Source organism: Aythya ferina (genome assembly GCF_964211825.1).
Source record: "Aythya ferina genome assembly, chromosome: 10".
In the NCBI taxonomy this organism is placed as follows: domain Eukaryota; kingdom Metazoa; phylum Chordata; class Aves; order Anseriformes; family Anatidae; genus Aythya; species Aythya ferina.
In genome coordinates this window covers 3,522,496-3,534,665 of record NC_140306.1, presented here as the reverse complement: position 1 = coordinate 3,534,665, position 12,170 = coordinate 3,522,496, and the positions used below count along the sequence as shown (strand labels likewise).

The 12,170-nt window shown below is 47.0% G+C and overlaps 1 long non-coding RNA gene across 1 annotated transcript in view; it reads left to right on the top strand.

Moving 5' to 3' along the window:
• LOC311442092 overlaps positions 1–12,170 on the top strand; it is a 146,418-nt gene that overhangs the window by 125,246 nt on the left and 9,002 nt on the right. Inside the window, exons 4-10 of the long non-coding RNA XR_014696442.1 lie at positions 817–914; positions 2,950–3,157; positions 4,552–4,741; positions 7,167–7,268; positions 8,486–8,596; positions 9,060–9,236; positions 11,561–11,617. This is a non-coding gene — a long non-coding RNA (uncharacterized lncRNA). The remainder of the gene's footprint in view (positions 1–816; positions 915–2,949; positions 3,158–4,551; positions 4,742–7,166; positions 7,269–8,485; positions 8,597–9,059; positions 9,237–11,560; positions 11,618–12,170) is intronic.

The following is a 12,170-nucleotide window of genomic DNA, read 5'->3' as shown; positions in this document are numbered from 1 at the left end:
TTGAAATTATGTATATTCTGTCCAACGTTTGCTAATTATTGATTTATTTTTGAGTGCCTGTTTTTGAGACAGACATTTTTAAAGCTGTTTTGAATTTTTTTCTTTTTTCTTTTTCTTTCTTTTTTTCTTTTCTTTCCTTTTTTTTTTTTTTTTTTTTTTTTTTTTTTTTTACTGCAGTAAGAAACCACAGATATCTCTACTCTACACTTTATTTGCTTTTACATTTTTGCCTATTATGTAAGAATTGTCCATTAGATAAGAACTGAATTATAAACACGGATATCAAGTGTGGAGCCCTCAGCCTAATAGCCTACAATGAGATTAATAAAAAATTCTAATTATAAAAGTGGTTTCCTTCTTTCTTTGACGGGCCCAGGCTTCATCTGCAGGCTTTGAACTTGCTCTAAAAGAGCTAGATGTTGTCAATAAGTTGTTCGCAAGAACATCAATCCTCAGGCAGTAAGTGCTTGCTTTGCATTTCCATATGCAAAACATTCCGGAGCTGCTGCCCTATGGCAGTACTCTGTAGTGAAAGCTGCTGGCGTAGGGATGGTTTGTGCCATCCAACTTATTTAACCCCCGGGGCAGGCAGTTTAGGGCCGTGGCCTCTGACCCTGTTAACTGTGTTTGGGGAGAAACCCTTTCTCTGGAAATGCTCGTGTGGGACAGCTTCGTTTGCTTTGTATCAAGTGATCCGTTCTGTAGTAGTCCATGAGGGTAAACACTATAATTTCATTATCATAACACTGCTCACTATTCCCCAAATGCTGACTCTGTAGTGTTTCACTTTCTCTTTTCTTGCTCCCCTTCCCAAAGGCAATCCACCCTGACTGTGCTGCTTGTGCTGCCTCTCCTACGACGTGGAGCTGGTTGTGCTGGAGAGCCTGGGCAGGCCCCTGCTGAGCGTGCCAAAGGTGAGCAACTGATCCAAAGCCTTTTTTTTTTTTTTTATTCCTCTTGATCACGAAGTTTTTCAGCTGGTGCACTGAATCCTGAGATAGTTGCTCATTTAAATGCCACGTGACCACATTTCTTATAAAATAAGGGGTTTAAAAGTAATATACGATATTTCTATTTTATAGGTGTCAGATATTTTTCTCTCTATTCCAAAATTTTTGATACTAGATGCAGTTTTATATAACCCCATTTCAGGCAGCCATTGTGAGCTACAAATGTTTTCATGCTGTACATAAAATCATTTTTGACTTGCACACAGGGATGCTGCTACTTTATATAACTCCTACCCTGTACCCTAAAGGTAGCAATAAAGCTGGGTAACTTGATGCAACAAGCAGAGAGAGGATATAGTAGAAAAGAAGAGTGCTGGGGAGGTTCAGCTGTGCCCATCAGTAGCATTTTGCATTTCCTGAGTACCAGACTGGTACCAGATCTATGGCCTGCCTGAAGACCAGGTAAGAGAGAAGGAGTGAGTGCAAAGGGTACAAAGCAGCATCAGACGCTGTAAGCCAGTGCAATAGCCAGGTGTGGGTATATTGAATGGAGAGAGGGAGAAGGGGAATCTCTTTTCCTTCCCCTCTCTCCTGGTTAGCACGTGGTCTGACCCAGAGTGCGGTGCTGTGCTGCTGGCAGAACTGCAGTGGGTCTCCTGCAGGCAGTCCTGTGGCACATTTCAAGGTGCTTTGGGGCTGAGAGGGCTCTGTGGTGCTGGGAGATGTCACAGTGTCAAATATTATCACTGACAGATGCCTGGGGGGCTGCGATAACGCAGGAAGAGGCCTTTAGGTAGGAGATTTGCAGGCAGAAACCCTGTCCTTCTCAGAAAACATTCTCCAAGTGTAGGACAAGGAACTTACCTGGATACAGACAAACAAGCAGCTAAAAAAACCCGCACCAAACTCCAAGCAGTTGCATTCTTCATTAGGAGAAGTGGTGGTCTCAGCACAGCAGGTGCCTAAACGCCAGCTTTTGTGGAGGCAATAGAGCAAAGCATAAACGCGTTCGTGCAAGGGAATCAGGGGGCCAGAGCCTGAGTCTTCAGGAGCCCCCGGTGGCTCTTTTGCCTTGCTGAGTGTTGGCGAAGCGAGCCTGCTCGCTTGGTGACACCAGCTGTGCACCTGACAGCAGCTGCTGCCAGCTCTGAACCCACCCTGTAACGAAGCGCTGAGCCAGTACACTGGGGAGCTTTGAGCACATCAAACCCATCCTGAAAGTAATATTCTTAGGAGGTTAGGTTCTTGCTGTCAGTTATGGGAGAAGCTGGCTTGCAGGATCACGAAGAGGAGGGAGGAGGAGGAGGAAGGCACTTTGGAAGGGGTTGTGCTGGGCAACCCGGGTGGATTTTGGTGTTTGCCCCTTGCTCAGAGCACTGGTGTGTGTCACTGGGGTGTCAGTGTGGGAGACCAGGGCTGTCCCCACCTCCGACTGCCTTCTCCCTTGCAGCTTTGGGATTCACGCTCCAGCTTTGGAAGAGTTGAAGTCTCCTCCTCCTTACCAGCCTGTGTGAGATGAAAGAGCAGCCTGAAGAGGTGAAGGAGCAGCCCTTTGGAGGGCTTCTTCTGGGCTTGTGACTGTCCCCATGGGGGTTCTTCCCTACCATCTCCCCTGTGTGCTGCAGGTGACTCCAGAGATCTTGGCTTCTGCTTCCTTACTGCTGTTTAATTGCCAATCTATATCGGCAGTATAATTAGGCAGAAGCCATATCAATGTAATCACAAACCCTCAACAAACCAACAGTCATTCAAGTCCTGTACATATTGACAGGCAAAAGCAAACCCTCACCTCTTCTCCGTTCTGCATACGTATCATTTTCCTGCCAGCTCCTTCAGCACTAGAAATTCAATAACCGAGACCAGCGTTTGTGTCAGTAAATGCAGCGTGTGGTCTGCCCCTTGCCTGAAGCCTCAGACACGCTGCCACGCTGGTGTTTCTCGTTTGGAAGCTGACAAGGGTCAGAGTTTCATTCTTTATCTCCCTTTTTGTCTTTTCCAGGCCGCCCAAGGAAGGAAGTGGCATGCTGGGGAGTTCAGAGGTGTTGAAGACAGCCCTGACCGTTCTGAGCACCTCGTGGGAGGACAAGGAGGAGTGGGAAGCAGAGCTGAGCATCGCTGCCCTGCAGCCCCGGCTGGATGCTGCCAACATTACCCCTGCCTGCCCTCCAGCTGCGCGGCGCAAAGCCCATGCAGAACTGCCATGGCAGGTAGGAAACTTCCAGCCCGGTCTAAAGTAAATCTGATTCCTGAAGGTGAAAAAGGTTAAGATTAAGTTTAAATGTCTTGAATTTCCTGTGGGACTGTGTTCTGTGGAAAGGATGGTGGGGCTCGTTCAGCTGCCTACCCCTCACACTACAGTTACGTGGCTGGAAGGATTCAGCTGTCAGTGTGCTGACAAGTGCCAAGAAACTCTTGCTAAGGGCAGCGATATCAGAGCATCGTGTCCCGTACAGCTCCCTGTGTACCGGGGCTGCTGTCACTGGGAGCAGGGTCGGACGTGGGGCTTTGCTCTCCGAGGCAGGTCTGGCACCCAGCCCGCAGCTCCTCCCGGAGAGGGCTGCGCTGGGCTGCTCAGGGTAAGTGCGAAAGCTCTGAACAAGCACAACCTTTAAATTCAGGCTGAAATGGAAAGATCTGCTGCTACATAAAAATCCGGGCTTGCTTTCATGTGTCTGAGCATTCGGGGAATAGATGTAGCTTAAAATGCAAATGCAGTGCCTTCTGCAGAGTGTCTCTGCTTTTCAAGATCTCTCTTTTCACGCTGTTGCTGCTCCCTGCCCTGCTGTTTCTATGAAAAGGGCCTCTCCGAGGAAAAGTTTCCCACAGATAGAAATCCAGCTGATACGGTTAAAAAAAATGAAACTTGTATTTTAATTTCCGAAATGTGTCATGTCCATCCAAAACTTGGCATTCAGCATCTTCTCAGGTGTTTAGAAAACAGCAAGCCAGATTTCTGTGTGCACTTTACTTCTCATCCATGTAAGGGAGTGGATCTGAAGCTGGGAGCTGGGGTCCTGCCCTGCTGTAGGTGTGCAGAGGAAGGTTTTCCTTCCACCAGCAGTGATGCTCTGGGGCCTTCTGGTATGTTCTTCTGTGCAACTCTTTTCTCTGCCTCTGAATTGCTGTGCTCACGCAACTTAGGCGTCCCGTGCATATAAACTGATGTCCAAAAGCTTTTACATGTGTCACTCATGTTAAATGCCTGAAATGCCCAGGTCCAGCAGCTGGCTGGTGAGTCTGTTCCCCAGAGGTTACACATGCTCGTGTGACACACCACCAGCATCCACTACTACAGTCATGTTTGCTTGGCACTTCAAATTATCTCCCTTGGGCTACCTGGACATCAACATCTGTCTTTAAAGTGACATGTGATGTTTTACTGATGGGTGAAATACAGGAAAGGTTTGACATTTCTCTAGCACCTTGCTTTTTTATTCTCTTATAATTTCACTTCTTTTCCATTCTGTGCCGCTACCGTGTAATTCAACATTTTAAGTGTATTGTTCCTAACAGTGTCTGCTTATATTTTTAAGCTTGTCTGGTTATTTTGACAACAAGAGGCATCATAAATTATGTAAGCAATTTGTCTCCTTACAAGCAGGTCCCAGCCCTGTGCTGCCCAGATAAGAGCAGCGAGACAGAAGCCGCTTTAGTGACTGCACTTCAGCTGCTCTGTAACCAGAGAACAGAGCACACAGCACTTTGGAAATGAATTGAAACTGCATAGAATAGGAGAAGAAAATCGGATCTGAGTCCTGCTGAAGTCTTGGGCTCCTTCAAGAATTGGGGAGGTAAGGTTTGTGGTAATCAGGTCATGAAGTTGTGGTTGTGGCCGTGCCATGGGCTGCGTGTAACAGAGCACATGGGTAGCACAGCCTGGGTCTAGAAATCAGGGTATCTTCATCTCTAGAAGCTGGGCTTTCATCCCAGATGTGGAGGGCTCTGATACACAGAGCTTAAAGAAAATCAGAAATGTGAGCCAGGGGAGTGAACTGAACCTGCCCAACATCTTGTTTCTTACCCAAACTCAAAAAAAAAAATCACAACAAAAAAGAACCACAAATTCTGATATTTTCTTGAAGGAAAGACAGTGAGGGCCTTTAGGAAGACCCCTGGGCTCTGCACCTTGAGTGGGCTGAAATATTTCTCTGTAATTATTTTTCTGTGTGTATGTGTGTGCTGGGAATGTTCCAGCCCTAGTCTCAGCACATGGGCTTTTTTTTAGGTTTGACTGCAAGGCTCCTAGGGCACGGGTCAGCCAGTGTGAGGGATCTGCTCCTGACCCTTCAGTCACCTTTTCATGGAAACAGTCATTATGGCCTAATTGATAATCTGGAGGACTGGCAGCAGTTATCTGTGACAGACGGCCTCTGCTGGGCAACCCCTGGCTCTGATAGCTCCAAACTATGACACAAGTCTCATCTTTTCAAGAAAGCCTTTACCAGATGGGTCTAAATTAAAGCATGGCCTTTCCCATTGCTTTATAGATGATAGCTAATTAACCACAGAATGGGTAGCTCTGCTCCTGCTGAGGGCAGGCAGAAGTGGGTGTTTGATATCGAAGAGTTTATGGGTTTGGTTCCAGTACGTCTGTAAGGAGAGATGATGAAGCCATTAGACTAAATGTCGATGTGTGTGTTGAGCTGTCCATTATTCTGAATGTACCAGAGCTGGCCCAGAACAGGACACTTCTTGGGATGTCTGTCATGAAAAAGTGTTTATTTTCTCTCATTTTTATTATAGTTCTGCAATGACCAACCCTATATCAGCTTGTATTTCTGTAATCAGTCCTATTAGGAGACTACTGCCGAAATTTGTGGTCACAGCCGAGGAGCACAGAAGAGGCTGAAATACAGCTCTCTTCTTGCTTTCCAAGTGCTGCCTGCATCCATTTGTTTCTGGCAGTCGTTCCCCACTCAGCAGGCAGGTTTGTTGTCTGACATTTGAACCTCCAGCTTGTTTAGCAGGGCTCCTCTCAATCCTGGGTTTGCTTCTCTGAGGAAGTGTTATCCCCAGGCTCCGGCAGGATGCTTTATTCTCTTTTTCTCTTGTGCATGAGAATGGCTCCAAGAGATTGTTCTCCTTCAGGCAGGAAATCCTGAAAACGCTGGAACTTTTCAATTAGATGCATTGCAAACAGTGCTGATTGCCAGCCTTCTCTTTCTTCTCTTACATTAGCTATAAAAAGCATTTTCTCATCTCCTCCCCAATCAAATTGAAAATGGCCTATTTTTATACGCTTCTCATAAGCATGTCTGTATGGTAGATGTGAGGAGTTTGAGCTTATCTTCTGTTATGTAAATACTTCTGTGCTTCTAGTATAAAGTTGTTTTTCCCTTTGATCCAGTTTTCTTGGAGCTGGTTTAACCTTCAGGAGCCAAAAGAGATTCGTGGAGATTGCTGATGGCGTTGTTCCTGAGGAAAACTGGAGAAAAGAAAGCAAACTTAATGCTACCCATGTAACAGCTTGTTTAGAGATGAATGGCTAACTAAAGGATGAGGTTGCCTTGAGGTGTCCTTTTAAGCAAATTTTTGCTTAAAATAGCTTGGGACCAGATGTAAAAATAGCAGTTGCCATGTTCATGTAGTGCTGGAAGTGGTGCTGGAGTCCTGCTTCTGGACCAGTGACCAGGAGTGGTTTCGTGGTCTGCTGCCTGGGTAAAGTTGTGTCTGTGGGGTTTATGTAGATAGGTCGTGTCCGGGTGTTTGTGTGGATGTTTATCAGGCCAGCTGCTGCTGTCTCCTTGAAGGAAGAGGGCATATTTTCAGAAACAAGCAATGCCAATGTTGACAAAGTCATGGATGTGAAGGCAAGAAGGAACCTCTGCAAGCATCTGCCCAAAGCCTTCCCATCCCACTGGTGTGGGTGATGCTCCCAGGCTGGCTGCTGATCCTGAGAGCTCGGCAGCAGCCCCCGCACGTGCCGGTGCTGTCCTTAGGAGTGACGGGAACCATGGTGGTCTCTTCTTGGCTGAGGGGGGTGCTCATGGGGATCCTGTGAAAAACTTCTGATAAGTCTTCTGGAAATGCAAGCGCAAGTGAAACTTGGTTGAGATTTGTTCTTGGTCCCTCCTTTGTTTAGAAGGGCAGGTCAGACAAATCTTCTGAAACTGGGGTAAGGGTTTCATTAGTCTGGGATCTGGCCCCCAGCACTGGATACTATGGTTGCTTGAAAATAAGTAATTAAATATTATTTTTATTTTTCATGTTTCCAAGGCAACGCAAAACCCCAAGACAGTGGTTTTCAGTACATGAGCTGAAGCTTCTGGCTGCTGCAGAAGAGTTTTCCTCCATGTCTCTCATGAAACTTCCATAAAGGTATGAAAGCCGTATTTTCTGTCTTTGTAGTCAATTTACATCCTGTATCCAAAAACTAATGACAATCAGATGCAGCTGATGAAATAATCTGTTCTTGCTGCAGAGCTCATTCAATCAGCTGAGAGCTCTGGTGCTCACATAGATAATGAGTGTTGTGACAAGTGTAACTCTGCCTCAGTTTGGTGGCAACGTTAGAAACTGTGACAAAAATTAAATTATTTGTCTGCTTTAACCGTGGCCCTTCTCGGATTGCTAATGAGAGAGATCCTTGTTAAACATATGTTCTTTTTGATAGGCTCCTTTTCAGGTCCTCAGCTGGGAAAATGATGTATTGTTTGTATCATAAAGGGCATGAAAGAGAGGATTTTCCCTTATTTTCTGTGCCTCGTTTCTTTTTATGTCTCGAACTGATGTAACAGGTCATTGCTTGTGTGCCAGCATAAAAGGGAAAGATCCCCTAAAACGAAATCACTGGGGAGAGCTGTGCTGCTGAACACCTTCCCTGCTACGTGGCCCCGCAGCATCGCCCAGCTCTCAGTGTTCGTGCTGAATGAGTGGGCACGGGGAGCACACAGAGGTGCTCTGGTCTCGGGGGAGCATTCACCGCGCTTTCCTTGGGGATGGCAAAAATGAATCTGAGCTTCTACCAAGGGCTGCAGAGCAGCTGGCGCAGAGTGCCTAAAAATAAGTCCCTGTGCATGCCTTGAAGTGCCTGTCGCACCGTGCAGACCCTGGCCCCGCTCTGCTGTAACTCTGCGAACCCAGCAGGGAGATTGGCGAGGTCCCTGAGCGGGGAGGATGCTGTGGTAAGTGCTTGGGAAGAGTGGGGAGTCACTCCGCAGCACGGCTGCCTTCACCTTCCTTCAAAGGGAGCATTAAGACAGAGCCCTGTCTGCGGTTTTGTAATGGTTTGGTTGCTGCTTCTTGGTCAAACCTTTGACTGAGGGACTGCAACCCCTTGCCTGTGCTGCTGGAGGGGTTCGGCTGGCACTGGAGGCTCTGCTTCCCTCCTCTAGGTCCTGTGAGCAGTGCGGGGCCAGGAGGCAGGCAGCAGTGAGCTGGGCTCTCTCAAAGGGGGCTCCTTCCTGATAAACAATTCTGGGATGTTCCCCTGTCACAGGAGTTGCTTTGACTTTAAATTGTCATTGGCTGAATTAATGAACATTTTGAGGTTGCATAGGCTCCTAATGGGATGCTTTTGATTCTTCCCTTTTCAGCATTTGCAATGCCTTGACGTTCTGCCATCCGAGGGGGAATTAATCGCCGGGATGGCATGAAGAGCACAGCACAGAAAGCAGGCATGGTCCAGACCTCAAGGGACTAATTATGTTCTTAAAGGGTAAGAAAGTAGTCTTAGGTACATTGGAAAGAAAGTGTCTGAGCGATGCTACATAATGCTCCTATGCCCAGAGTTACTGGTGTTATCTCCAACACTTGTCTGTTAAAAAAGAAAAAGAGAGAGACTTTCAAAGACACTTCTTGACCTAAAAAAGATCAGCAGAGAGCTCAAGAGAAGATACCTAGTACCAAAATTTAATGCCAAATGAATATATGAAGTTTTCTTGACCCTTGGAGATAGGAAAAAAAAACAAAGGAAAGATGCACATGAAGGCCTTACGCATCCCTGAAACACTCTCATGTGCAAACTGAAAAGCCTCAGAACAGAGAGTTCAAGACCAAACAGGGAGCATGGTTGGAGTTCCAGTAAGTGCCATGGCAGACTCTGTGGCATGGCGTTGAATGGGATGGGAGTATGTATCTGGTAGCTAAAGCTGCATGTCCTCTGCCCAGGGAGCTGCTGGGGGACTCCCCGCTCTTTGGGAGGGCTGCCAAGGCCCCGTCTGTTTGCATCTCCTCGTCCTGCAGCCAGTGCCCTGACGGCGTGGTAGTGACTGGTCCTGCTGATGGTAAAGAGACTTCTCCCACCAAACGCCTCAGCTGGCTTTGGGAAGCACCTCCACGCTGAAGGTGAGACACCAACAGCACTTCTGGGGGAGGTACAGCGCCCATGGGTGATGGGGACAGGCTCAGGGCTCAGCTGGGTGCCCGCAGCTTCCCTTCTCTCCCGGCTGAGGCTGCTGAAAAAGGTTTAAGGTTGGAAAAAGGAAAATGCCCATTCCTTCGTTATAGGCTGTACATCCTGCTTCCCAGTGAAACCCAAGCTGTGTGCGTGCTAGGAAGGCAAATATGAAAGGTCTTCACACAAAAGCTCTTTTCTAAGAGGTTAAAACCAATGGCTAGAGATATAGTAAGTGGCGTACTGTCTTTTTTTACCTCCAACCATTTTGGAGCGTGTACTATACATGCATCAGATTTAAAGAAAAGTAGTGTCGCTTTTTATCAAACAGGCTTGATAAAAGAACAATAATGTACACTCAGTTATATCTCTGCTAAACATATCCTTTTTTATTGCTTTCCAGTAGTTCAAAGCATTAGCATAAAACAATCAAGGAGGTTGTTTTTCCTAAGAGAGAGAGTGGCTGTTTACAAACTCATTTTATTTTCACAATATTCCATTGTTATTTATTTCAGACAGAAAGCTGTCAGATTAATGCGTTCCCTCATGCAGGACAGCTTGCTTTATTGCCTGTTATTAAGATATAACATATATAACCTGACAGGCACTGCCCACGTCTGCAATCCACCGGTGAAAGGCAAATTAAGTAGAAAATGGAGATCTCCAATATTTCTTAGGGCTAAAGTGATATTAGTTTTTAACTCATTTTGTATTCAGAGGGGATTCTGCCTTTTCACAACATATCTGATGGAGTAAACTGTCCAAAGAAAAAGGCTTTTTTAATTCTTAGAGAAATTTGGATTTCAGTCACAGGAGACATCAGTTCCCCTCGTATAAGTGTGTGCCAGGGAAAATGGAAAAAAAATTGGATGGCATGAGAAACCGTTTATAAAGCAAGTCTTGGGGGAATAGCAGGGCAGGGCAAGTAACTTTAAACCCATGCCTAAACCAACCCCCCACATCCCTCACGTACCAGACCTCCACATCCCAAACCACAGGGCTCACACCACCTCCACAAAGGGCTTTGAGCTGGGGATGGTTTCAGCCTGCCTCATGTGCACGTATGGGGCTGGTGGCGCTCCTGCAGCGACGCTGAGCGTGCTGTGCTGATGGTGCTGTGGGTGCTCAGCACCCTCTCAGCATCCTATCTGGACGAGGGCATCGAGTGCACACTCAGTAAGTTCGCAGATGACACCAAGTTAGGTGCGTGTGTCGATCTGCTTGAGGGTAGGAAAGCTCTGCAGGAGGATCTGGATAGGCTGCACCGATGGGCTGAGGTCAACTGCATGAAGTTCAACAAGGCCAAGTGCCGGGTCCTGCACCTGGGGCGCAATAACCCCAAGCAGAGCTACAGGCTGGGAGAGGAATGGTTGGAAAGCTGCCAGGCAGAGAAGGACCTGGGAGTGATGGTGGACAGTCGGCTGAATATGAGCCAGCAGTGTGCTCAGGTGGCCAAGAAGGCCAACGGCATCCTGGCTTGTATCAGGAACAGCGTGACCAGCAGGGCTAGGGAGGTGATCGTCCCCCTGTACTCAGCTCTGGTGAGGCCGCACCTCGAGTACTGTGTTCAGTTTTGGGCCCCTCGCTACAAGAAGGACATCGAGGTGCTTGAGCGGGTGCAGAGAAGGGCGACAAAGCTGGTGAGGGGCCTGGAGAACAAGTCCTACGAGGAGCGGCTGAGGGAGCTGGGCTTGTTCAGCCTGGAGAAGAGGAGGCTCAGGGGCGACCTTATCGCTCTTTTTAGGTACCTCAAGGGAGGCTGTAGCGAGGTGGGGGTTGGCCTGTTCTCCCACGTGCCTGGTGACAGGACGAGGGGGAATGGGCTTAAGTTGAGCCAGGGGAGTTTTAGGTTAGATGTTAGGAAGAACTTCTTCACTGAAAGGGTTGTGAGGCACTGGAACAGGCTGCCCAGGGAAGTGGTGGAGTCACCATCCCTGGAAGTCTTCAAAAGACGCTTAGATGTAGAGCTTAGGGATATGGTTTAGTGGAGGGCTGTTAGTGTTAGGTTGGAGGTTGGACTCGATGACCTTGAGGTCTCTTCCAACCTAGAAAATTCTGTGATTCTGTGATCCTCGTGTCCCTGCCTCCAATTGTAGGTGTCGCAGGGACCAGAGGAAGGCCAGGCTCATCCTTCTAGGGGCAGCCTCCTCCTTTCAGCCCCTGCTCCCCCTCTGCCTTACGTTAGCTTTTGGCTTTGCTGTTTGCTAGTTTTGAGAGTTATTAAGCAGTTTGGAGGAATACAGCTACATTATTTCCCTTTTTCTTTTTTTTTCAGGACTGAATTCCTAAATTTGTTTAGTGACAGAAACTGCTCCGGAAAAGCCTGCGAAAGGTAAGCTGGCTTTGGGAATGCATATTATCCTTTGATGATTCTCCATGTTTTCCTCCAACACCTTCCCAGTAGTAACTTATTTTTTTCCAACTCTCCCTGGGGTATTAAGTCGGTCTTATTATAGCAAATAAACATTAAAACTGAACTGAAATGAGCTTAGGAAGAAACAGAGGTCAGTTTATAGGAAGACTAATCTAAATACGGGGTGAAGCAAGGCACATGTCCACCTACAGTCATCTGAAAAAGAAAACCTGCTTTACTCAAGAAAAAGGGCTTTAGTCTTGTCTCGTGCGTATATACTTAGAAACACATCGGGATTATTATTAGCCTTTACTGCAGCATTTGGATCAGCTCCCCATTATGTAGGTTAGGTACAAGCCATGTATTCCACGCTCTGAAAACTTAAAATATGGTTTCTGTTCTACCCATGTTTCCACAGAGCAGGTTTTAGTGCTAGAAAGTCACCAGCTTTATGGGAAATTGCAGTACTTGAGGAATAGGCAATTTGCAGGGGGAAAACAGGCCGTGGAATTTAATGATAAATAGTGATATA